Genomic DNA, 26,592 nt, shown 5'->3' with positions numbered 1-26,592 from the left:
GTCAGGCATTATAATAGTATTTCAATCAAATCATTAAAAATAATAAGTTATCATGTTGATTTACATTTATGATGCGAAAGTATTGAAATTTCCGAAAAAGTTCGTATGCTAAGTTTCTAGACGAGGTTATACTTTGAATATCAAATCGCTGGCGATCTGCTGCATTAATTTAAATGAAACAAAATATTAAGTTTACCCCCTAGTTTTGGCAACATACAGCCACTTCAGACTAAATAAATTAGTGTCAGTTATGTAAAAGTTAAAGAAATAGCAAACCTCAAGGAATTATAAGGTACCCACCAATTTTTATACTTACGAAACTAGGGTTGTACTTTCCGGCAATGTAAAATTTGTATGCTTTGGTTTCTCTTCATCATTCGAGCTAATCTTTCGCCTTTTACTAAAGATTACCGTGGAGAGGAACATTACAATGAGCCTATAAATAATTTCTGGAATCCTCACCTGATGGTGGGGAAGCAATTAAAGAAAGAACATCCCAATGCATCTGGTTCAGTTCATGACTGTACTGCCAACGATAGATGTATAGATATATAAGTTTTCAGTAACATTTGAGTTCTATTTCGGTAATAATACTGGTAAGTTAAGAAAATTTTCTGTATTGAACGTATGTGTGTACGAAATTCTTTGGAAAAAGCGGAAAGTAAATAATCATTTCGAAACATCACTAGAAATCAAGCGTTAGAGATGAACAATGATTGAAAAGTTAACCAAGAGCAAAACGAAGTGCATATATAAATTATTTTGCTAATCACTTATGAATATTTTAGTAGAATATATCCAGAAACTTCAAAATTATTAATGCAACGTTCAGTTTAACCCTTGAGATTTTACTAAACTCGGAATGCTGGTTAAAATTGTGCTAACAGAAGGTAACAATATGCCTTTTTTAAAAAATATTCACATGATATATAATAAAAATGGAAGCATGGCCCCAGTTCAGCAATGCAATACAAGGTGTTAAGTAAAAAAAAGTTTCTAAACCGAGTTTTTGCCCCATTCCATTACATTTACCTCTGTTATACTGAACCTAGCCTGCGTGAATTTGCAGGCTTTTTGCTTGTTATCATCAAATATGGGATCTTAGAGGTATATAAATCGATATAGGTGTCACAGAGACAAGATGTGAAGTAATAAAGGGATAGGTGGCACTTTGCCACTTCAGAGTTTTACGTCGTGGGGTGGTGTAACATAAAGCAGATAAAAAATGAATATACAATAAAGTTGCTAAAGATGATTTCAAATAGACATCAGGTGAGACTTCCGATTAATTAATCTTGGTTAGATATAAGGTATATTTACAACTTAAGCCTAGAATAACAAAGTCCAAATCAAACAAAGTGCTGTGAAATCCAAAACTTTCTCATCTGAGATTTTCTCCACGTCCGGATTTCTTTATGTCAAGCAGGGGCGTAGCTAGAGGGGGGCATCTGTCCCTGGGCGCAGAATCCAAGGCGCGCCAAACTGATGTTACGACATTTTAGAATTAAATGTTTTCCATCCTTGGCAAGCAGTAGGGGGTGTGAAATCATCTGTTGTCCCTGGGCGCTGAAAACCCTAGCTACGACTCTGATGTCAAGTGCCCTTGGGTTTTAATTCTGGAACCGGCAACATTGCTCTTCGCAATAGCTCGGTCAATTATAGAGTCTAAGTCAAAACTTATGGACTAAGAAACAAATTTTCAAAGATAAATACAGTGGCACAAAAATTAATCGGAAAGTATAACATGTATAAATATTTCTTCGCAATAAGTCATGAATGTTTTTGTTTCAGTATAATGAAGTCAGAAAGTATAAATTTGTTAATGAATCATTTCAGCCTTTAAGACTTTATTAAAAGATGCAATATACACGTTCACTTGAAATGTAATGCAGTAAGTGAAAATATAACTCTGGTTCATCAATACAATATATTAGTTATGTACGGTTAATAATTCATTTGGAATATGATAAAGAAGAAACTTGTGAGTCACAGAGAAACATATTTACAAAACAATGATTCTTATTTTAACACTAATTTAAATCAAAGCGCTGATGTTTCTGATGAAGATGAGGTATTTTCTTGGGCATGTTTCTAATGAAATTACTATATAAACTTCTTTTAAGAACGAAATAGACTTCACGAGAAAATTTATGACAATGCAAGTCAGTTATCGTGATGACTTCGATTTCAAGTCTGAGCTGGGTTAAAAGTCTCTCTTATCTACTTACGAATACGTCAATGTCAGAGAAAATTAATCTAGCCCTATAGAATACTAAGATAAAAATTCCATTTCTTTTCTTAATTTTTGGTTCAGCCTGGCAGTGTTGTTTAAGTTAAATCTTCCAAACGCGTAATAAAATTATTAAATCAAATAATATAACTATTTAGTAAAAATTTGTTCCCAAGCCTTTACGAGGCATTTTAAACGATAAATAGGAAAATATTTGAAAATTCAATGATTTGCAGTGGCAGTAATTTGAAAAATGGTTATATTCAATGTGTAAAAAAAACTGTTTATGAAAACACGAACACATCACAGCCATCTGCAAATAACTTCCTTCAAAACTGAAAATTTTAAAATCAAAATTTACTTTGGACGTAGGAAAAGAAATGTTAAAGGATTCAAAATGAAGATATTCATGTAACTTTCTGAAATGAAATATGCAGTATTTCAGGAAATATTCATTTAACTTCTAACTTGTTTGTAATTTTATTAAATCATATATAATGAGCGTATGTAAGACACGAAATGGATTCCTGTGTGAGAAAAATAACAATCATTTAACTATCTGGCAATGACTCAAATTTCATTGGAATTGTAATGGCATGAAAAGCAGAAAACTATATCTGAGTGGAATATCTTGATGATAACTTCTCAATAGGTTTGTTTCATTAAGGTGAAAAATGTTCACTACAGTTTCTGTTAGAATTCAAATGAAACAGTTTACCTTTTTGAGTTCGAAAAAATTTCACTTTAATTTTTTAAGACGAAAAATCGCCACTTTTGTTTAGTGTCTGGGAAAACATATGTTAATTATAAAAAGTACACTTTAAAGTTTAAAGAAGTCAAAAAACAAAGAATACATATAGATTTGTTTTAGGTTGTAAGAGTTTCACTTTAATTTTTTTAGGGAGAAAAATCTTCACTTTTATTTTGTCTATGGGAAAACTCATGTTAAATTCAAAATGCTAGGGGGAAAAGTTACACTTTTATTTGAAAAATTCAAAAAAGATTCATTTAGATTTTTTTTAGGTAAAAAAATTTTCACTTTAATTTTTTAGGGACAAAATCTCCGCTTTTATTTTCTTTATGGAAAAACCCATGTTAAATTCAAAATGTAAGGGGAAAAAGTTACACTTTGATTTTAAAAAGTCAAAGAAGATTTATTTAGATTTTTTAGGTTGAAAAAATTTCACTTTATTTTTTTAGGAAGAAAAATCTCCACTTTTATTTTGTCTATGGGAAAACCCATGTTAAAGATAAGGGTGGAAAGTTACGCTTTGATTTTAGACAGTTGAAATTGATTTTTTTTAGGTCGAAAAGGTTTCATTTATTTTTTTGTAGGCAGAAAATTTTTTTTTTATTGGTTACGGTATACTTCGTTATCGTTCTAACGTTTTTGCTTTTGAGTTGTAATATTTCTGAACCTGAATCTTCAGAAAATGAAATCACTCTGATTTATCAAATTCCTTCTAGTGTAGAATACAGTCTTTAAACAGAATATTTTAGTATAAGTAAATGCAGTATAGACAAAAATAAGATTAAAAACACTTCATTATTTTTCATGCCCTATTCCTGAAACTGGTTAAGGTTCTTACTCCTGACTTATCCATTCGTAACATTTTCAGAAAAAATATTCATTTCTTGTTCATGTTTTCTATACTCAGATACTAATTTTGTTGGAAATCTAACATCCCCCCCTTCTTACCTGTTATATTTCACAATTGCTCTTTGGCTTGGGAGGAAGTTTTTTCATGGATATTGCATACCTCTCCTATACGTCTGTGACTGTTCTAATAAATTACATTGCCAACTAGCGTAAATAATATGTATAGATATGTTGGTATTATCTTGAAAGTTTGCTTAATCTGAAAAAGGAAAAATGCAGCCCATATGCTAAATAAGGACCTTAGAATGTCTTGCACGAATGCATCTTTTCATAATTTCTTTGCATGCTTTTCCGTTATTATCAATTAGGATCATTCCGTTCCTATTTTATCTGAAATTTGTGAACCATTTCTGTTTGAATACTTGAATTGGATTTTTTCGATTTTAAATTAACTCATACTAAAATGTATTAAAAGTTCATTTAAGTTACCAATGTAGGACCATGATATGAAGTTCATGTCAGTATTATATATCTTGTATGGTATATATGCAAAATGTTTTTGATATCTGTGAAAAATTAATTTTTAGATGTACTCAAATATGTAAGTAAAGTAAAGTAATGTCACTTTGAAATGCATATCTTCAGTTACAGTATTATATTACAAGGTGGATATTGTTCTCTGTAGTTAAAAATTCTGTAGCTTGGTAAGCAACTAAAGCTGTGTTAAGTTCAAATATAGCAGTGTTTATGAAAGTCTGCGATAAATTGTGGGATCATATTAAGTATACGAGTGACGTTTCCACATGATAGAAATCAAGATTTAACGTATAGCTTTAAGTACGATGTATACAAGAAAATCCAAGACATTTTTATAAAATATTTCAAAGAGTCAATCTGTGTTAGTAATACATATGAATTCTCCTACTCAATAAAAAGGAGTGTTCTGAATATATTCAAGTAAATGTCTGTTGTGTAAAATAATAAGAAATGAAATGCTTTGGTCAGAGGCGTAGCTAGGGTTATCAGCACCCGGAGACAAGTGAAGATTTCGCCTCCCCCATCTGGCACAATGCAGTGGGGAACGAAAAGAAAATTTTAAAAATAATAACATTTTAATTGTTTAAAATAATAATAATTGCTAAAATATGAAATATTTTTAATTTTAATTAGTTTAGATTATTAAATATTTTAATTTTTAAAGCACTTTTAAGAGTATATTATAAAAGTTTCTCTAAAGTCACTAACTTAGAACGTAGTAAAATAATTAAGACAATAATGATAGTTCGAAAATATGATTATTCTAAAATATTATTCAAATATAAATTCCGAAAACTTAAAACATCATATTGGATATAATAATATAATAACTTGAAAATGTATAATGACAGTTTCATGTATAATGCTTCAAACGTAATCACTAATTTCAAAGTGAAATTTTCCTAGCTTTAGCTGCTGCAAATTTATCGATTAGTTCATCAAAATTTATACTCTGGGCAACCTGCTGCTCCACACTGAGCAAAGCTAAGGCAGACAATCTTTCCTGTGCCATGGATAATCTCAGGTAGGACAAGATAAGTTTTAGTTTACTGAAAGATCTTTCACAGCTGGCGATGGAGGTTCCAATCGTCAGTAAAATCTGAAGACCAACTCTCAGATTGGGAAATACATCTTCTCCGTACTGTACAATAAAGCGAAGCAGGTCCTCTGGCATCGAAAGCTTAACATCAGCTCTTGTCTTGAGTAGCATTCGGCAGTCCATTATTTCAATATACATCTCCAAGCCATCTAAGTCTGTATCATAAACGTTTTCCATGGAAATGCATCACTGTTTCAAGCTACTTTCGTTGCCTGTAGCCATTAGTCCGTTTATATCTAAAAGAAAGCCAAAATTAGAGTCTACTTTCTTTAAGCTGATGAATCTGTCTGCCATTTCTATGTGTATTTTTTCCAGCATACTTTTCATCAAACGCGGCATTTCATTTTCTGCTGTGAGTCCTACATCTTCTGCAATTTCTCCAGGCATTTTCTTCTTTTTTCTCTGTCGTCTTTCAGCTTGGACATCACAAGCATTACACAGTTCCTTGGCGTCTCCAAGAGATTTCATGCATATCTCATCTCTATTTTGTAGAAGATAGTCCTGTAAAGCCTGAATATCTCGAGCAGCATTGTGGAAATTCATAATGGGGTCTTGAAGCCTTTTCTGAACCCTGTCAATCTTCGCAAGTACTGTATTCCAGAAACGATGAAGAACATAAAACTCAAAAGTTAAGATCCGATGCAACAATTGAATTGCATCACTTCTTGTATCTGCATTTTCATCATGATCCTCTGCAATATTTTCAAATAACTCTACTAAGCTTTCGAGTTGATCATGTACCAGTTTAACAGCTTCTACTCTGGCACTCCAACGACTTTCTGACTTCGACTTCAACGATACACCTAGAGCAGTTTTCAGTCTTTACCATCGGAGAGTTGATCATGAAAAATAAACATAGATAGCTTGCATGGTACTAAAAACGTCAAAGAAGCTACTTCATGATTAGCAGCATGAATCAACCAAATTAAGTGTATGATTATCACAGTTAACAAATATAGCTTTTGGGTTAAGTGCTGTGAGTCTTTTTTGCATTCCTGGTTTGTAGCCGGACATTACAGGCGCATTGTCATAACACTGTGATCGACAGTCTTTGAAAGCTAATTTGTCTTTTTCTAGTTGTTGTAATATTATACCTGCTATACTTGCTGCATCTTTTTTATGAGTTTGAATGAATCCTAGGAAACACTCTTTTATAACGACAGTTTTCTCCTCATAGTCAATATCTGCATATCTAATAAAACTGGATTTTAGGAAAGACTTTATCTGCAAACCGAATAAATGTTAAGCTATCAAACGCGATTTGCGTTTTTTTACGTTCCCCAGACGGTATAGTGATTAAGAGAGCAGACCAAAGGGCCCAGGTTCGAATATCGGAGAAGACATTGGTGTATATGTCCGTTCCTTCATAGGATGGCGGCCATCTATCAGGTAATACCCTGAAGGATTTATAATTTTTCACTTAGCAATTTTCATTTAAACGATTTATAAGAATTTATTAATTTGAATGTACAATTTAAGTGTTTTCTTTATATTATTTAAAAACGTACATTTTGTCTTGATAAATAGTTTTTAATACGTGGATATATAGCGGCAAACATTATACGACCTATTAAATTGTACACGTTCTTTGCTATAGTTTATTTAAACTTATTTCCTCGAATTATTCTAACTTAATTAACCAATCAATTTTAACTTAATTAACCTTAATTTAACTTAATTAACCTTAATTAACCTATTAATTTTAACTTAATCAAGTTGAAAATGATATAAAAAATTTCAAGTTTTGAAATAAAATATTTTTTCAATTTTTATCGTACGGAAGCCAAACTTCTTATATATATATAACAAATATAAAACTTTATCAAATACGAGTATAGAAACCGGGAGATCGCAATAAAAGTTTGATTTCGACACTCGGCGAAAATTATTTTTTATTTCATTTTATTTATTTAATACTTTTTTTGACAAGAGGTGAATATTTTCTTCATTTAAAACACAACTATAATTAGAAAATATATGAAAAGACCAACAATTGAGAAAATAAAGGCTGGGTAAAGGGGTGAGTGCACAATGTACGGCGTACAGACGTCACGGGAAAAAAAAAAAAAAAAAAAAAAAAAAAAAATCCCTTTTGAGTATATTTTAAATTTATATATTTATTTAATATATTTTCACAACCCGTTTTCGAAAAAAAAAAATTCTTTATTTTGTCTGTACGTACAGATGTCATACAAAAAAATTGTCCGAATTGATTCGCGAAAGGTCAAAATGAATATTTGTATTGAAATATGATACCCGAAATTCTTCATGATTACAACATATCCTTTTTTTTTTTTTTTTTTTTCCTTCAAAGAAGTAAAAATGTTTGCCTTTTATTGTTTTTATTAAACATGAAAAAAATTCAAAAATAATATAGTTTTTATTCACTTACTTTTAAATCACTGAGATTATAATTTAAGTTAAAATTATTTCTAAACTTTTATTTTAATTCTGAGTTTACTAATTTATGAATTAGAATTTTGCGATAGATTCTATAATACTTTAAATATGCTCAATTACACTTTAACTCTTTCTTAAGTGAAAAGTCAAATTACATTAATCTTTTAATTGATAGAAGCAGCAAAGATTATAACTTGTTTACAGTTAATTCTTCGCTGTTAAAGAAGTAGAAAGGGGGCTTTATTCTCTTTCCCACATCACTAACTCAGTGGTTCTCACATTTCTTAGAATTTTTAATACAGCATAAGAGTTTTAAACACTTCAATTCCTGTATATGGGAACAATGAAAATGTTTCGGCATATAGATAAGTATAAGATATTATCCCTCTACAGCTCTATAAAGTCAGTAAAGTTCAGGCATTATTAGCAAATCCTAATTCAATCAATCATTTGTGATCAGCTACTCTTCGAAGAAAAATTTTTACATAAGAATTAAAATAACTATCCTCTCATTAATATCATACATTAAAGGAATAATTTTGTTAAGACAATGATTTTGTCTAACTGCACAATGAGGAATGAGTAACTCTCTGTGTAATAGCATCACTGAATAGCATATTTAATAAAATTGAGATTATTGCAAAGAGAAAAAAAAAAGTTTCAAGTACAATTCTTAATCAGATAATTAATAATTGAACAAATTACCATTAATAGAAATTTTCAGCTTAGGTAAATACATTTAAATACACAACTGCAATGAATTTTTAATGACATAAAAAGTTTTCTCATTATAAATTATATAATATCCATAACTTTCAAAAAAGGGGGAATTGCTTACCTATTCCAAAACAGAAGTGCACTGAGTAGAATTCACTTAGAAAATGTACAATTTCTTAGAGGACACTCATAAAAGGTGTTTTTTTTTTTTTTTTTTTTTTTTTTTTTTCCTATTTACTTTTATTCAGGACGTCCCATATTAAATTTTTTATAGTAACTCATTACAAATTAAAACATTATTTTTGTAACACACAACTAAATTTTTCTGAAAACTTTCAAAGTATCTTTCGAAGATGTTAGATCCTTACTGTTCACTTTCTCATTCTCGGGTCAAGTTGGCTGCACCCCTCCTGCTCCCTTTATCCCTACGTCTGATTGCGCCTCCTATGGTCATTCTCGCAATTGCGTTCCTTCTATTCGTTCACACGCCTTTGTTTTTAAATAGAAAAAGAGTTTCTTGCTACATTTAAATGTTTACTTTCTATGAAAAAAGAAAAGAAGCTTTATGACTGGGGAAAAAATTTTAATAATAAATGCGTCTAGAATCGAAAAATGAATAACTTACATATTAAAATTTTAGAACTTAAATCTAAACTATTATATGATGAATCCAGAAAAAACAAAGAAAATATTCGCATTCCCGTCCGAGGACATCAGTGATACCCTTTAATATTAATATTGCACTTTTTTGTTTTTCATTATGATTAAAAGTAGAATGCATTTGTTTTTGATAAACGTATTAGAATTATAGTGTAGAAGAAACGTTTTCGGCGGGGTCGGTATTGACCCCCTGGTTGTCGATAAAATTTTAAAGTAGGTAAATAATGATCAAGGAATACAATGAGAGTCGATAGCCGAATTTGCATGGGCAGTTAATCGGCACAATAAAGATCCCATTAATTACGAAACTTTATTTGATAAAAGTGATATTTAATTAGCTATTTATATAATACTATATCACAGGAAGACAAAACTTATTCAAAATACATGCATATAAGTTGAATTTTGGAGTATAATTATAATAACTTTAAGTCTTGTAATAAAAGTCATTCGAAAGAAGTATCACAAAACAAAAGCTTTTATCTAGCCTAGCACCATTGATTTTCCGATCTTCTTACTTAACTGAAGAAAGCTTTAGTCAACTTATTACGGGAAACAAGGAATAATACGGCATAAGCAATTTTATGCTACATATTTAAAAATGTGCATCAATATATGAAGCGCAGTGATTAAAATCGAACTTTTAAGAAATTAAATTCTGTAATTTTTTTACTGAAAACTTTTTATATTTGTAAACTTAATAATTATACAAAACATAAATCTAAATTTTTGTTTATGTTCTTAGTTCTAAATATTATCTTTAAGTCACATATATGCAATTATTATTATTGTTATGTTGCAGACTGTATATTATAAAGAAAAATGTAAGTGGGTAGATAAAGAAACCTTTAACGGGGATCGATCTAAGAACAGATTTGGGAATGCCTGGTGTAGAACATCGATATTTGCAAAATCAAACCCATACCAAAAATTTATGAGGGGAAGTTATTATTCTCTCCTGCAATTAAGAGAGAAATTTTTATTTTCTGCATAAAACTGATTTCGTTAATATGTAGTTTGGGCTTACTGTTGATGATGTATGTAATCTTACAAATACAAACTTTATGTCGCTATAATTAGCATTTTATATATGCTTGCTATTATTGAACTGAGTACGGCAAAGCAAGTGGAGGTTATCCATCTATGGAAGGGATGGCTTTATGGAAGACTTTCTAAGGGAAACGGGTTTGTATTTCAATTTCATATAAGGGAAAATTATAAAAGTATTTATGCAGTCAGCCCGTTCGCTGAGATTATGAACAATATCGAACTAGCACCGTTGACCAGACTTATACATTCTACTCACTAATGAACTATATAAACCATCTGCATATTTAACACCTGCTCCCTTAAATAATTTTAAACAGAGGATTTAAATTACTAGATGACTAATAGCGTAAAATTCATTGTACTTAACGCAGCGAAGTTGGCTTTCTCTCTATATTATAAAAAATAATAATAATAAAATAAAATAAATTAATATGTTTGATACGTTTAACTGACTTAGCTTCTTCCCCTCTCTTGTGCAATATTTGTGTAATAATTAATAAATGTAAAATTAAATACCCTAACTTAGTTTTTTTTTTCTTTTTTGGAATACTTAATTCTTTTAATCATTGTGATTTTAAATATTTGGTTCAAAATGAAAGGGCTTTTGCTATTTTCGTGTCTCCGCTTTCAAAGGATCGCGACGCTAAACTTGATTGCTACAGGGAAAATGAGACCGGATACGGAGGGTTATTCAAAGCTGTAAAAGGACAAAAGCTTTACAACTTAAAAGTATCACATAACCTTCGAAGTATTGTCTCGCCGTTTACTTAGGGATGAATGGAAAAGGGACTTGTGGGGAAGGATGACTTTCATTGACCTTACTTTTAAATCGAAAACTAGCTTTTCTATTCAATCTTTGCTAAGCACATGACAAAAAATGTAGGAAAAAGATATCCTTATTATAATGGGGCGATAGACTGTATGCGAATTTTTTTAATTTATTTTTATTGCATTTAAAAATGAAAATAATTTATTCTAAAATTTCATAACATCTATTTGGCGCCCCCTAAATGCTGCGCCCGGGGACAGATGTCCCCCCTTCCCCCCCTAGCTACGCCACTGGCTTTGGTACGTATTAGACTGGTGTAGACAATAATAAGAAATTTCGTATTTTTTCGTATGTATTTAAACTAAACTGGCTAAAGATGTTCATATATTAGTTCAAGTAGATTTTATGTCACGAAAATTTATTATTTCTGAATTATAAGGTTTAATTCAAAGTCAGTAGATCTTTAAAAAATATCCGTATAAGACTGTATTTTTAGGGAAAAAAGAATCAGAAATATTAACAGGTATATTTTTTTAAAAACATGACAAAGGTTAAATGTAAGGAGAAATGAAAAATAGGAAGTTTAAAATTTACATTTTTTGACATGTTTCATGAATCTTTTGAATAAAGTAAGATGTGTAAAAGAGAATCTGCGATGTTTTGTGTAGTGTTTCAAAATGTTAGCATAATACATTAGAAGAGAAAGTTCGGAATATCCCCTGTCAAGTGTTAATAACATAATGTAATAGATTTAAAGAGAAAGATTTTCATATTTTTAGTAGCGTAAAAAAAAAAAGGAAGAAAGGTAATATACCAATTAAACTATATAGAATGAACATCATACTTATTGGTTTAAATTTACAGAAAATATTATCCAGAAAAGGGGAAGGAAGATCAAGGAGGTTAGAATTCTAACCTCCTTGGAATGCGTGAAAATTCCAGCTTCAATTTTCTAGACAGAGAAATATATATTTAGCTTTGCGCTTAAGAGAAATGAGGTGTAACACCAATAAGTATTTAAAACAAAGAAAACGTTAAGAAGAAAATTTAAAAAAAGGGGGGGGGGGAAGAGAGAAGAAAAATTCTTTAAGGAATTAAAAAAAAAAAAAAAGAAAGAAAACTTGTGTAAAGAGTGAAAAATTAAAAATTACTTTTTGAAGTAAAATATAGGAAGAAAACACACTGAGTTTGTAAAATATATATATATATAACTTTTGTAAAATAAATAATGTGAAAAACGGAAAGAAAAAAGTTAAACTGTAGGAAAAAAATGTAAAATAAAAAGTAAAAAATTAAAATTGTGAAAAAGTATTACTTTTATAAAATATATTACTGTTGCAAGTTAAATGGAGGGAGGGATGTAAAACTTAAAAATGTGGAAAGAAAAAAATCTTATGTTTGTATATAAAAAGTATCGAGTGAGAATTAGTACTTTTAATTTGACGTGGAGAAGAAAAGCAAATTGCGTAAAGTATGTTTGTAACATAAAGAAAAGAGAAATTAAAAAAAAATCTTAACCCAACTCAGAAACAAAATAAATTTAAAGTCCTTTCATCATCGGGGATGTACGAAGGTTGGAGCAAATTAAAACAGAATTGGCGTATGCTCAATCCATCAGCCTCATGCTGGTTGCCTCTGTACAAAGTCGGATGCACAAAGAGGATGGACACGGTCAAATAATAGGATTCAAGAGATAAAAGCAGTTTGATAAGTAAGAGAGATAAGTTTGTGTTATCGTCCACGTTTCCCATGCTACAGATGGACAAATACATGAACTGTTTTCATTAAATACTACTATATTAAGTCAAACAGTATAATCAATTAAAAATAATGGTTAATAACTTGGCCAGGACCCACGAGAACCAGAAAGCGCTATGAATAAGACTACTGCCCTCTAGCGGTTGTTGCTGAACTAAACAGAATGTTCTAGAAATTCTGACATGTATCTACATGTTGCAATCAGGTTGCGGACTTAGTATGACATCAGATCAGCGGGGAAAACAGGATGAAACATGCCGCTGACGTACAATAGCAAGTTAATCGGAGGTGATAATGGGTGATGACGTCACGAACAGGATGCAGCAGGTCCACGCTTAAGCCACGTGGTTGATGACGAAGCAACCCTCAGGTACTCCTTCGTAAATCCCTCTCCCTGTGAGCGCCACGCAGTCCCGTCGTCTGTGAGCGCCTCAGGAGACTTCGTGTCCCGAGCGCCTCAGCGCCTCATAGCCCCAAAGGAACATTTTCTATCTACTATTCAGCATTTTTTTAAAATTTGGTTGTGACGATCTTAGGAAAGTAAGAACTTTAGAATTTTAAGAGACAAATTCGAAGTTGTTTAAGTAATGATTACATTAAACAAGTTTAATTTTATGGAAATTCCTGTTTCAGTTTTATCAAGTTTCATTAATTTGTAACAGATAGTAAGAGGAAAATCAAGTCAATTAATTTATTACAGATAGTAGTACAAAGTCCGAAATCCGGACTTGTTGGGACTTCCGCGATTCCGGATTTGGAATTTTTCCGGATATTAAATCATCAGTTTAAATCTAGTAAGATGACGTGTAGAAATTATAAAACTGAAAATATGAAATCATGATTTATGAAAAAAGGAAGTATTTATGATCTAAAGGGTATCAAAACTTACAAAAAAAAGTTTTAATATTTATTTGTTTTTAAACATTTCTTTCAATGATTCGATTTTTGTGCTAATACTTTCTATTTAATTTTGTAGATAGACATAATCTCTTGTTGAGTTACATTGTTGAAGTCCTGTAACAGCTATTTCGAGAATTTCGACTAACTTGTCACTCGAAATTTTCTCGTTTTCAGCAACTTCTCTGTCACTTTAAGGCATATCAGAGTTCTGAATAAATAAATTTCCACGTTTACCTAAAATGAATTGATGGCCGGCGATAGATATCTTACCGCCTGATGCAGACTCTGTGGGTATAAATTCTGCGACTCGGTGCAGCCATACGAGCCCTGGCGCTGGTTCTGGGTTTATGTGAGTAAGAAATCAGTTATTCTTAATTCAAATAGCACTAAATTTAGTCCCTTGGCCTATGAGTATCATTAAAAAAAAATCTATTTTTAGCATATCAAAAAAAAATTGTTAAAGTTTTCCTCGTCAACGTTTTTAGCGCATTTAACTTACATCCGTAATCATCGCCAAGCGTAATGTCAACATAAAAGGCTACCATACTCCTTTATTATTAATATAAAAAATTGTTTAGACATCGCTACATGAGTCGTTACTCAAGTTGTCATGTTTTGATAAACATGCGGTGATGAAAGGAAAGTATAATAAATAATGATTCGCCAGGTCATAAAGGTATAATAAATAATTATTCGTCAGATCAACGATGTATCAATGTGGAATGTTTCGGTTTGAGATGCGTGCCAAAGCAGATACGTAGCAACAGAACCAAATTACTGATCGTACAAATTTATGCTAAAATAATTTTCTTTAATATTAAGGTATTTTATTTAGTGTCGAGTGAAATTAAGAATCGGGACTGTCCAGATGTTTTATTATGCGCGGAGGGGGGAATTCAATAGTCATACGTAAAGCCTACGAGAAAAACGGTTTTGGAGGTTTTGAAGTCCGGATTTTAGATCATTCCGGATAATGGACGTCTGGATTTTGGAATTTGTACTGTATTCTGTTTATTAGTTAACTTTCTTAAAATAAATTATATTCTGAAAGTTAAAATTCTTTTTAAAGTAAGAATTCAGAAAGGAATAAAAATCAATAATGTAGAGTTAAATATAAATCAAAACATGATGTTTGTTTCATAAATGGTGATATGTAAAGTAAACTACATTCAACTAAATAGTGACGCTTTAAAGTAAACTACATTCTTCTCTAAAAGAAACGCATATATCTGTAAAAGGCAGTTCATGTATATTAGACTTTAAATAAAATTAAACTCGTTAATATACACCTTAATAGTAATTTTCCCATGACTCGTGGAAATTTCAGTTACATGATGCATTCTAATCTCTAAATATCTAAGTACTAATAGCTCATTGGTCCATACAAATCAGAATGCAACACTAAATTAATTTTAATTTTAATCAGCTAGTTTATCTCAGGCTCAGCATCAATATCATAATATTTTAGGAAAAAGATGCTAAGATAGTCTACACTTTTTAGAACTTTCATTCATTCTGGTGTTTTCCATATTATTATACAATGTGTGTTTACATAAAATAATCAAAACATAAGCAATAAAACTATTATTATTGCATTAAACTAGTATTCTATTAAACTAGTAATTATTTAATCGGATAATTTTCCTCAAGATCGCCATTGCTAATGAAATCTTTCAGAGAAATATAGTATATTGTTCTAATTACACTTCTTAAATCTTCAGTACATATAAATAATATTTTACCACTTTACATGTAGGCAGCATCTCCATTGATTTTATGAAATCAGAACAAATCATTTCCACAGTACAAAATGTCGTATTTGTGAGTTAAAATATATCTGCTTAATGTTATTGTTGGGTTCTACGAGCTTTTGGATTTAGAGTAATTGACGATCAACTTGATGAAGAATCAAAACACGAATTATTTACCAGTAAGCACTATTACACAGGACAGTTCCAAAGAGACGTTGACAGTCGTCGATGAAACTACGATAAACAAGATGCAACATTCAGCATTACTGATTTCAGGCTATAATGGTGAAGACAGCTTCACGGCAAAGCACTAAATTAAGCTTCTTAACTCAAGATACTACTACTCCGCGTATACGCAGGGTATGTATAGCTCTAATCTATCTTGGAGAATATTTCAGAAGAAACCGTTAAGAATCCGTTTTAGAATGTCATCGCTCGGTCTTCGGCTTATCGCCAAATTTTGTATCAGTATTTCCTGTATTAATCCACAATGTTAATTTTTTAAATTAACACTAATAACAATTTTTCCAGTTTTTCGAGGAACCTATCTATCTTCTGCAGAACATTTTAAAATTTTTGGAAAATGAAGTTATATTTTCAGGTCTAGGATTACAGTTTAAAAATCTAGCAGGTCATCCTGATGTATGAAAGCTAAGTGGCAAATATTTCATTTGATTCGATAATATTTGAGCAACAAAATTATCTCTATAAGATGAAAATTGTAAGCGGAGCAATAGCAAACTGTAGTAAAATTTCCGTAGTCGTCCCAACGTCTACAGCTGCGATCAGGGGTCACCCGCAGTGTATAGCATGTAACGAAGAAAACATAATTGGATAAAATTGGTTCTTATAAGCCTCATAATATGGAACGAAGCTTAAAAGGGCCCCTACTTGGAAATATACAAAACTGTGCTTTCGCGATACATATATATGGAAGCAAAAATCCCAGCCTGTTCTTATTTCCTTTCCAAATATAATTTAAATATTAAACAATTAAATCTGTTTCAGCAAAATATTTAAGGGCCCTCTAAAACTTCGATCTTTATACTAATGCATCCTTTACGCACCCCTTTCTACACCATTGAGGGAAGCATTCCGGACAGTGGATTAAAACTTTAAATCGTTAGACGCCGACTGAGTTCCAGCGTTCTTTAAATTCCAGTATATATGAAGTACATAAAATGTCATATTCAAAACACATTATCAATGATTTTATTTTGTTGATCAACGGCGAATCTCCGGATGAATTAACTAATTAAAAATACAAGGCGCATTATCTAAAAACACAATCTTCTCAAAAATGTAAATTATATTTTTGCGACAAGCCCGGCTGCGTAGAGACAGCGTAGTTAGTGTTACCAGAAAATATAAGGAAAAGGAAGAGTGTCCCCATTTGGCATGAAATCGATCACTTTGCAATATTTGTCGGCAAAATTGGCGGTAAGCCATAGACGGAGCAAAAACATTTTACAACGGGTTCTTAGCGGTTTCTTCGGGAACATTCTCGAAGACAGTTTAAGGCTATTATATACAATGCCTATACGCGGAGTAGTAGTATCTTGAGTTCAGAGATTAGCGTACTTTAGTGCTATGCCGTGAAGCTGTCTTCACCGTAATAGCCTAAAGTCAGTGATGCTGACTGTTGCAGCCTGTTTATCGTAGTTTTTCGACGACTTTAACCGTCTCTTTGGAACTGTCCTGTGTAATAGTGCTTATTGGCAGATAAATTGTGTTTTGATTCTTCATAAAGTGTTATCAATTACTCTAAATCCACGAACCCATAGAACCCAACAATAGCATTAAACAGGTATACTGTAACTCACAAATACGACATTTCGGCCTGTAGAAAACCTTCATTTCATAAAATTTACTTCATTTTTTACTTATATGTATTTTTACTTATATTAATTCATTTTTTACTTATATGTAAAGTGGTAAAATAATATCCATAAAGAACGAATGGAAAATGTAATATTATTTTAGATAATAAAGTAATAGGCACAAAGCTAATGGTTGGTCTAATGTTCCAATAAACCAGAAATCTGTTGCAATCGTGTTTCTACAAAAGTGGAAATTATTGATACATCATTAACACCACATGGAAGTGAAAATTTTCTGCTGCCATTCCATTAAAAATTTTACTTTTACGTCGGCTAATGCAGCAAATATAGGAAAAAATAGTAAAAGATTTCAGCTTATAACACATATAATTAATTTCCGGACCAAAAATTTAAAGGTATCAAATGTTGCTGAGCATATTATTCAACTCGTATTTTCAAAATCGTCAGCTTGCGAGAGTAAATTTAACGAATACAAAGAAACTGATTTAAATATATCACCTGAAATATACTCAAAATCAATTTTGCGACTCATTTTGAAAGCTCTTATATAATAAATTATCATTTTTTCATGCAGTTTGGGGAAAAGAATCAAAATTATCAGTCCAAAGCTCTTCATATGGAAATCCAGTGGTAATGAAACTGTGTTCTGCAGAAACCCGGGTGTTCTGAAATGAACTGAAGTAATAACTGGCGCGGGGCGCTGCTGCATGGACCTTATAAGAAATACACTAACCCAAAGAGGTTTTCTCCCTCGTCTGAGGCGTTGCCGGCTGTCACCTTGATCACATCCGGAGGAGTAGGGACGACTTTCAAAAATTTAACATTGGTTGCCTATTGCAGCATGTATAATTGTCAAGAAAAAGCTTGGTGTAGCGCCTCATTTCACAAATTAGAATTTGTATATATTTTTATTTTTTAAATTGAGATTGATTTTTAAAAATTTAGCATATTTATCAAGCATAATTAACATTCCAAATAATTATAAAGCTATTGCATGCTTTCAGGGCTGGATATTTCTTTAGCTTTTCCTATGGTGTAAGGAAATTTGTAACTACTTCTTTTAGAAAATAATATTTTAAATCTGAACTAATAGAAAATTTCAAACAAGCAATTTTCTCTTGCAATTTTTATGCCTTTTATTTGTGTAAATAAGTAAAAAAGACTAAAATATTTAAAAACGAATTTTTGAAAGTTTTCTTTAAAATTCTAAATCGTGCTGCTTTTTTAAAATTATAGATGAGTATTATAGCACAATTTCTATAAAGGAATTTTATTTCAATTATATTTCATAATACATCATAGTGATAAACACTTTTGACTCCTTAAAAAATTTTTTTACGTTTAATTCTAATATTAAAATTGTATTTAACTGTAATAAATAATTTTGCTTGTATTTTATAGCGATTATTTTTTTATTTATTTTTAGTTCTGCATAAGATTTTTTTTTATTTACTGTTAATTTAATTTATTAGCCCAAAAGCGGCGGTAGCCTAGAAAGCCTGTTAGTTTCGAAGCGGCATTTTGCGCTGTTGTACTATAAATGTCCGTGTCACCGTGCAAATTGTTGTTACCAAATATTATCGCCCTGTATTATAGGTAAAGAAATTAAATAATGAAGAATCTGCATGAATACATGTATGTTTCTCGCAATGTGACAAAAACGACAGTATCTAGAGCCATCAAATTTTGAATAATGTAATCCTCCACCCGAACATGGGCACCTGGACGGCCGAATTTTAAATTTGTTTTAATTTATTTCATATTTTGTAAAACTTTAATGAATTTTGGATTAACAAACTCACCGAGTTCAGATCGAGCACTGCTGTTTTCAAATGTGTGTGGTTTACGGGCGAAGAACATATTCAATACATATAGGTAACACACAAAACTTTAAAAAAAGGTTCCTTTTGGGCGTAATATAAAATCTGAGTGCTTCTAGATTTTATTTTATCTTTTTCTTTCCCTTCATTACGCTCCGAAAATTAAAAATTTTATGCTCTGAAATTAATGAATTATTAAAATAACTAATCCACTTTCATGTTAATAATTTAATGATCATATAATCAAATAAATATGATCGCTTTGTTATGTTATTATAGTTTAGAAAATAATTGCCTGAAAATGGTGATTAAATTTTTTAAAAAAATTATTAGATCTTGTTTAATTTTACCTTATTTATTTCAAAGCATCACGTACTATCAATCTTATTTAATTTTAGTTTATTTTTACGCAATATTAAGTTCGTAAATTTTGTGCTTAGAGTTTTACCGTTTTACCAAAGTAAAGATGTTTTTACAAGAATTACGCGTGAAAAAGTGCTCGAAATGCAGTAAAAAGTGCTTTAATGAGACATATTAAATCCTATTTGGAAAACACTGTGGCTTTCATAATCTCATCACTATACAACGTATCACATTTAATAATTAAAAAGAGTTATGTGATACAAACGACATAAATTTCAGTGTTAAAGTAAACCAGATCGTCCCTACTCTTTTTTGCGGACATGTTGGTGACGCGCGCCTTGCCTACTGGGTTAATCTATCTCTTATAAGGTGCATGATAATGAATGGATATGCGAGTGTGATTCACTATAGAAAAGTATCCTAAACAGAATGAATCATGACGACCTTCTACATATCTTCCTTTTCAGACCTGTAGCAAATAAAGTACTGGAGCGAAAATCTTCTTTGTTTCAAATCTATTATGAAATCATTCAAAAATATCTAAAAAGTCGAGAGAGCGATTTTTTTTAAATTATGTAAATTAAAAAAAAAATTGCGAATATGATCAATATTTTCTAGATAATTATTCAAAAGCGTTTTTTATATCTTGCATTTTCATTTGGTTGCTAAAACTAGCACTTTAGTTAAGCATGTCAGGAGAATTTACGCTGAGGCAAACATGCCATTTTACTGCTGTAGGTGGACGGTGGGACAAGCGATAGCCCACGATGTCATAAATTACCTTAAATGTGGATTTCTTTTTTCCCCTCCCATGAAATAACATTGTATTAGTGGCTAGTTAACTATGTATAAAGCTATCCCCCCCCCCAAAAAAAACTTTTTTATGCACGGAACCTTTTAAAGAAAAATTTAAAACTATATTGCTCATTTTCATCTGTTTAAATATCCATTTCTTTTTTAATTAATTCTCATTTAATTTAGGTTCTATTTTTAAATTAATTTGTGCATATCCATTCTTAAGAGATTCCTTACGTTTAGATTATTAGCGCTTTTGTAGTAAATTCTTTGAGTTAGCAGTTCGTTCTTTTTAATTTATTGTTTCTCTGCTTAACTGTGAACATTTAAATGGAGGAATATTTTTGAGTTTTGCGTTCTGCCTGGTATATTATTTATTTCAGATCTGATTACGTAAGAAAGCCTTGTTCATTCACTGTTAAATTTATTCGTGTTGCTATTAAAAAAATGTCGTTGCTCTGATTTTTAAGTAATTTCCATTGCTTATTTCTCATCAATATTATAATCAGAAGAATGAATTTCATTTCCTTCTCTTTTTGAGTACCCAGTATACGGCGTCCAAGCTGCACGTTTTTTGCTTCATTCGCTGTCACCATAGAATTGGGGAGGGACCAGGGGAGGGTAAACTATCTTAAAAACAAAATGAACGGGTGGGGAGGTGAGAGGTCCTGAAGAAGTATTTTTATTTTTTTCCAATTTCTCTCTCATTCCCCCTTCTTGTTCTTAAGGAAAGCCCGGATGTAAACAGGATTCCCAGATGCCAACTTCTATTTAAGCCTAAATAAACTGTTTTTCTAATATGAATTATTTTTAATTGATACATTATTTTTAACATGTAAGTATTTTACGATATATTAAAAAAATCTTTGAAGGCGCAAAAAGTAGCATAAGGAAACTATGGAGGTCGTAAAACTAAAATCTTAATAGCACAAGTTTGTCAAAAATCGCGTGATCTGGCAACACTGATCTAAAGAGCGAAGTTAAACCAGAGGCAGTATTGGGAATGACGTTGAGCTAACAGCTGACATGAACGACTTCAGACCAAAACTTAGCTGCGAAATTTAAATAAAGAAAAAGGCATGTTATGGAAACTAATTAATAGGTTTGGATTCACGTCACTACTAAATTTTATTTAATTGCATCGCATCATTAATAATTAAATTGTCTGTATAGATGGTATACCAAACCTACAAAATAAATGTGTCTGCATACAATTTATTACTATATTAAATGTCTTTCTTATGTTTCCTGTTATTTGTAATTATCCCCAAATGCAAAATCTAATTAACTAAACACAATATTGTGTTAACAAAGAAATTTTACCTTCAAACGCTTTGTTATTAGGGACCAACGCAGAACGTGTTTCTGAGCATAAGTGCTGCCAGGACCCATGCCTGATTCAGGTCATCACAGAGGGAATAATTGCAACAAGGTCTTGCAGGAGCTGTCACATCCTTTAATTTTCTAAGCGATAGTCGCATTTACGAATTTTACTTTCCTAGGGTGCAATTCCAATTCTAAAATGATAGTTTGGTGAGTATTATTAGATAAAGAGAATTTAAAAAGGAGCGTGTGTGCCCTCAGAACGGACACACTATTAATCTAAAAGTTATCCTTACATTTGTTTTCGTAGTGGGAGTCATGTGCACAATACTAGGAATAAAGCTATATTCTTTCATTAAATTTCACCCCACCATCAGGTGAAGATTCCAAAATTTATTTATAGGCTCATTGTAATGTTCCTCTCCACGGTAATCTTTAGTAAAAGGCGAAAGATTAGCTCGTATGATGAAGAGAAACAATGGCATACAATTTTTACATTGCCGGAATGTACAAACCTAGTTTCGTCAGTATAAAAATTGGTGGGTACCTGATAATTTCTTGAGGTATGTAATTTTTTTAACCTTTTCTTTACATAACTGGCACTAATTTATTTAGTCTGAAGTGGCTGTATGTTGCCACAACTAGGGGGTGAACATAATATTTTGTTTCATTTAAATTAATGCAGCAGATCGCCAGCAATTTGATGTTCAAAGTATAACCTCGTCTAGAACCTTAGCATAAGAACTTTTTCGGAAATTTCATTACTTTCGCATCATAAATGTAAATCAACATGATAACTTATTGTTTTTAATGATTTGATTGAAATACTATTATAATGCCTGACGTACTATTATTTATACCTTCGTATTGTGTTAAAATTCATATATTAAGTATAATTAATAAAAAGCGTATGTTATACAACCAACCCATAGAATAAATTTTTTCGAGAGTTTCATAAGAAGTATCGGGTACCATTCTGCTCATTGTTAATGTCGCAAAGCGTAGCGAAATAGTGGCGGCATCCCACGGTCAGTAGAAATTTCATGGATGCCACCGAAAACACAAAAGAATATTTTCACATTGGGCAGGTCTCAGACCAAGGCCAACTTTCCGTTCGCCATACACGCACTATATGGAAGCACAATGCAGGAATACTGGTTTGAACTAAGCACCAAGAACAAGCACTCTCATTTCATGCCCACATTACCAATGCAGAATTTTTTCCTCGAACAGTTCCACTTCGTTTCATGACTTGAAAATAATCTGCATATTTTTTCTCCTCAACTGGACTATTTTCACCCTGCAGGTACTGGTCTGATTAACTGATAAAAGTTGACTTCGAAACTTGATGGAGTAAACCGGACTTCCTTCCATCACTCAAATGTTTGTAATTAAGAGCAGATTAAAGCACTGCATGATTTATCTCTTAGGTATCCAACGAGAGGGTGTGACCTAATTTTTCACTACATTTTTTGATTGATAACAGAATTTGTTGAACATCCAACTGCATTTTGATAAGATTGGAAGCACTTCAATTAGGCAGAAAAGAATAGAGTTAAACAGAAGAAAATGGACAAATTTTTCTCTAAATGATAGAATTATTTTGAAAACATTCGTTAAGGCGTGGTCAAGGGTGGTGCTAAAATCTAGTACAAAATTTTATCGGTTGATCATTTTGGTTAGGTCATATTTGCCAATGTACGTTGAAAAAAAAAGTTCATCTATCAAACTTCTTATGAAACTCTCGAAAAAATTTATTCTATGGGTTGGTTGCATAACATACGCTTTTTATTAATTATACTTAATATATGAATTTTAATACAATACGAAGGTATAAATAATAGTACGTCAGGCATTACAATAGTATTTCAATCAAATCATTAAAATAATATGTTATCATGTTGATTTACATTTATGATGCGGAAGTAATGAAATTTCCGAAAAAGTTCGTATGCTAAGGTTCTAGACGAGCTTATACTTTGAACATCAAATTGCTGGCGATCTGCTGCATTAATTTAAATAAAACAAAATATTAAGTTCCCCCCCTAGTTTTGGCAACATACAGGCACTTCAGACTAAATAAATTAGTGCCAGTTATGTAAAGAAAAGGTTTAAAAAATTACATACCTCAAGGAATTATAAGGTACCCACCAATTTTTATACTGACGAAACTATGGTTGTACTTTCCGGCAATGTAAAATTTGTATGCTCTGGTTTCTCTTCATCATTCGAGCTAATCTTTCGCCTTTTACTAAAGATTACCGTGGAGAGGAACATTACAATGAGCCTATAAATAATTTTTGGAATCCTCACCTGATGGTGGGGTGAAATTTAATTAAAGAATATAACTTCATTCCTAGTACTGTGACCATGACTCCCTCTACGAAAGCAAACGTAAGGATAACTTTTAGATTAATAGTGTGTCCGTTCTGAGGGCACACACGCTCCTTTGAAAATTCTCTTTATCTAATAATACTCACCAAACTATCATTTTAGAATTGGAATTGCACCCTAGGAAAGTAAAATTCGTAAATGCGACTGTCGCTTAGAAAATTAAAGGATGTGACAGCTCCTGCAAGACCTTGTTGCAATTATTCCCTCTGTGATGACCTGAATCAGGCATGGGTCCTGGCAGCACTTATGCTCAGAAACACGTTCTGCGTTGGTCCCTAATAACAAAGCGTTTGAAGGTAAAATTTCTTTGTTAACACAATATTGTGTTTAGTTAATTAGATTTTGCATTTGGGGTTAATTACAAATATCAGGAAACATAAGAAAGACATTTGATATAGTAATAAATTGTATGCAGACACATTTATTTTGTAGGTTTGGTATACCATCTATACAGACAACTTTTATTAATGATGCGATGCAATTAAATAAAATTTAGCAGTGACTTGAATCCAAACCTATTAATTAGTTTCCACAACATGCCTTTTTTTTTCATTTAAATTTGGCAGCTATGTTTTGGTCTGAAGTCGTTTATGTCAGCTGTTAGCTCAGCGTCATTCCCAGTACTACCTCTGGTTTAACTTCGCTCTTTAGATCAGTGTTGCCAGATCACGCGATTTTTGACAAACTTGTGCTATTAAGATTTTAGTTTTACGACCTCCATAGTTTCCTTATGCTACTTTTTGCGCCTTCAAAGATTTTTTTAATATATCGTAAAATACTTACATGTTAAAAATAATGTATCAATTAAAAATAATTCATATTAGAAAAACAGTTTATTTAGGCTTAAATAGAAGTTGGCATCTGGGAATCCTGTTTACATCCGGGCTTTCCTTAAGAACAAGAAGGGGGAATGAGGGAGAAATTGGAAAAAAATAAAAATACTTCTTCAGGACCTCTCACCATCCCACCCGTTCATTTTGTTTTTAAGATAGTAATTGTCTTGACAAGACAATAATTGTCTTGTTATATGCAAAATTTAAGGAGGGAATGCTTGGTAAGTAAAGTTGTTGTTGACTGATAATGCAGCACCCTGAAATTTCTGGAAAATATGCAAACAAAATCATAAATTCATCAGTATCAATAATTAGAGTACCAAACTATCATTTTAGAATTGGAATTGCACCCTAGGAAAGTAAAATTCGTAAATGCGACTATCGCTTAGAAAATTAAAGGATGTGACAGCTCCTGCAAGACCTTGTTGCAATTATTCCCTCTGTGATGACCTGAATCAGGCATGGGTCCTGGCAGCACTTATGCTCAGAAACACGTTCTGCGTTGGTCCCTAATAACAAAGCGTTTGAAGGTAAAATTTCTTTGTTAACACAATATTGTGTTTAGTTAATTAGATTTTGCATTTGGGGTTAATTACAAATATCAGGAAACATAAGAAAGACATTTGATATAGTAATAAATTGTATGCAGACACATTTATTTTGTAGGTTTGGTATACCATCTATACAGACAACTTTTATTAATGATGCGATGCAATTAAATAAAATTTAGCAGTGACTTGAATCCAAACCTATTAATTAGTTTCCATAACATGCCTTTTTTTTTTCATTTAAATTTGGCAGCTATGTTTTGGTCTGAAGTCGTTTATGTCAGCTGTTAGCTCAGCGTCATTCCCAGTACTACCTCTGGTTTAACTTCGCTCTTTAGATCAGTGTTGCCAGATCACGCGATTTTTGACAAACTTGTGCTATTAAGATTTTAGTTTTACGACCTCCATAGTTTCCTTATGCTACTTTTTGCGCCTTCAAAGATTTTTTTAATATATCGTAAAATACTTACATGTTAAAAATAATGTATCAATTAAAAATAATTCATATTATAAAAAGAGTTTATTTAGGCTTAAATAGAAGTTGGCATCTGGGAATCCTGTTTACATCCGGGCTTTCCTTAAGAACAAGAAGGGGGAATGAGGGAGAAATTGGAAAAAAATAAAAATACTTCTTCAGGACCTCTCACCATCCCACCCGTTCATTTTGTTTTTAAGATAGTAATTGTCTTGACAAGACAATAATTGTCTTGTTATATGCAAAATTTAAGGAGGGAATGCTTGGTAAGTAAAGTTGTTGTTGACTGATAATGCAGCACCCTGAAATTTCTGGAAAATATGCAAACAAAATCATAAATTCATCAGTATCAATAATTAGAGTAACAACTAATTTGGGACAGAAAGAGTATATAATTCATTGAAATTAATGTCATACATGTTATTATTATAATCTGTAGGCGATATTGGAATACGCGGTTTAAAATTTTATATAAGATTCATTGTGATTAATGTCATGTATGTCATTATTATATGCTGTGTAGGTTATATTGAAATACTTGGTATTATTTCAAATATCTGTAGTGTTGCATTTACTCTTCAGAGCTCTAAATCTGCATTATTTAAAATGTTTTTTTAATATTTCCTAAAAAACGTTTTTTATATTAATTAAAAAGAGAAAAAATCTTCAGTACCTAAAACCAAATCTCTTTTAGAAATACTTTTTCTCTTATGTATTAACAAATTTTAA

At 31.4% G+C, this 26,592-nt stretch overlaps 3 non-coding genes across 3 annotated transcripts; 2 read left to right on the top strand and 1 right to left on the bottom strand.

The window, feature by feature from the left end:
* Positions 1–354: 354 nt before the first annotated feature.
* On the top strand, positions 355–476 carry LOC118185848 (U5 spliceosomal RNA). The gene has a single exon (XR_004757672.1). It is a non-coding gene; the product is annotated as a U5 spliceosomal RNA (small nuclear RNA).
* A 21,501-nt stretch (positions 477–21,977) lies between these two features.
* Positions 21,978–22,098, bottom strand: LOC118185847 (U5 spliceosomal RNA). Its single transcript, XR_004757671.2, has one exon. It is a non-coding gene; the product is annotated as a U5 spliceosomal RNA (small nuclear RNA).
* Positions 22,099–23,818: 1,720 nt separating this feature from the next.
* LOC118185849 (U5 spliceosomal RNA) lies at positions 23,819–23,939 on the top strand. Its single transcript, XR_004757673.2, has one exon. It is a non-coding gene; the product is annotated as a U5 spliceosomal RNA (small nuclear RNA).
* Positions 23,940–26,592: the final 2,653 nt, after the last annotated feature.

The sequence above is a fragment of the Stegodyphus dumicola genome, chromosome 11, assembly GCF_044657685.1.
Source record: "Stegodyphus dumicola isolate Sdum_Otavi_A_Nest chromosome 11, ASM4465768v1".
NCBI lineage: Eukaryota > Metazoa > Arthropoda > Arachnida > Araneae > Eresidae > Stegodyphus > Stegodyphus dumicola.
The sequence above is the reverse complement of the archived record's forward strand: the minus strand, read 5'-3'. Positions and strand labels throughout refer to the sequence as shown.